The following is a 1,957-nucleotide window of genomic DNA, read 5'->3' as shown; positions in this document are numbered from 1 at the left end:
GTCGGACCTTGCTAGTGTCATCAAAGCACATGGGATGAGCCTAACCTCATACGCCGACGACACGCAGCTGGTGTTGGCCATTAAGGGTGACGGTCAGGAGGTGGCCGAACGGTTCCAAGCCGGCATGACAGCAATAGGTGAATGGATGGCAGGTAACTGCCTAAAGCTAAACTCCGACAAAACGGAGGTGGTCATCTTTGGCAAACTCTCACCATCTTGGCCCACTTCCTGGTGGCCATCAACTTTTGGCACCCCACCTTGTCCCTCCTCCAAGGTCAGAAATCTGGGAGTCATGTTTGATGACCAACTCAACTTTATGACCCATGCCAATAAGGTAGCTTCCACGGCCCATTATAAACTTAGGATGATTAGGAAAATCCTGCCTTTTCTACCTGACACGGCCGCCAAGACCCTGGTTACATCATTGGTTCTTACCTCCCTAGACTATTGCAACGGCCTCCTTCTGAATGCACAAAAAAGAGTCACTAAAAAACTTCAGACTGTACAAAACGCGGCGGCACGCCTGCTATCCAAAAAACCCAAATTCGCCCCCATCTCAGATACTCTGAGAACCTATCACTGGCTTTCTATCCAAAACAGGATAAAGTTTAAAGCCATGTGTATAGTTTACAAGGTAATGAAGGACCAAGGGCCCTGCTTCCTCAAAGATCAATTAAAACCCTACAATCCAGTCAGAACACTCCGTTCCTCTACACTTAATCAACTAATCACTCCACGCAGTAGAACAGCTACTTGGGGCGACCGTCGCTTCCTTGCTGCAGCCTCTAAAATCTGGAATACCCTACCTTACTACGTTAAATCCAGCTCATCACTCCTACAGTTTAGGAAAAAATTAAAAACATGGTTATTTGACCAGTAACTCACATACTCAGCCCACCGTACCTACTTCTAAGGATAGACATTACTGCAGTCTAGCGCCGAGACACCCACGGGTATTTGGTTGCGCTCTACAAATGCCAGTAAATAAATAAATAAATAAATATTGATGTTGGGTTCCCATTTAACATCCATGAAACCTAACACATTACCAGATTTACAATTTTTGTAAAGCAGGGAATGCGTCAGAATCCTACGCCTTCCCAGAGGACGTGTAAGAGTATTGCAACAAGGAGAAATATTTTTATTTCTCCTAGTTTTTTTCCTTTTTCTATGCGTACTGCATTCTGTAGAATGCATAGAAAGAAGACATCCTGTTGTTTTTATTTTGCGTAGCAGCAGCATAGCTATTGGCTTGGATTATTTTGGCAAGATTAAAAGTCTTCAGGAGGTTGGGGTCTTCCAATTGCAATTTATTATCCATCAAAAACACCTTTATTCGATTCATAGAATCATAAAAGAACAAACAGTGTTAAAAATACATTATATCAATATAGTACAATAATCCTCAAGAACTCCTACGTTTAAAAACCACCTAAATGAGTTTTACAAACTATTACAATTATATTCATACAAGTTTAAGGATCTTTACTACAGTGGAGGATAAGAAAGGCATGTTTGCTAAAGTAAAACTACAATATGTAGATAAGATACTAAAGTGCTTTAGTGCCTAGATGCAATTTCGGAAAATAAATACTTGACACTTTAACCTTAATGTTAAAATCAGTTAAATAAATAGATAAAAATCTACTTTTCATCGAGTACTTCGATACAAAGTGCAATGTACAAGTGCAAAAGAATATATTCAACAGATTATTCCAACAGTGCAAAATTTGTATTCTAAAGTGCTCTAGTACAGGTAGATAGTTAAAACTTATATCCTTTCTTCATTCTCATAAAATTGATTGCCAACAGGAATCTACTGGTACCAAATATGATGAGTTGTGTATTATTGGTCTTTAGGATACGTAGCATATCATTATAGTTCCTAACACCCAGTTTCCTCCCCAACGGTTTAATCCATTTTCTTCTAACATTAAAATAGGTGGGGCAGAAAAAA

The sequence above is a fragment of the Lissotriton vulgaris genome, chromosome 2_1 (assembly GCF_964263255.1).
Source record: "Lissotriton vulgaris chromosome 2_1, aLisVul1.2, whole genome shotgun sequence".
In the NCBI taxonomy this organism is placed as follows: Eukaryota; Metazoa; Chordata; class Amphibia; order Caudata; family Salamandridae; genus Lissotriton; species Lissotriton vulgaris.
The sequence above is the reverse complement of the archived record's forward strand: the minus strand, read 5'-3'. Positions refer to the sequence as shown.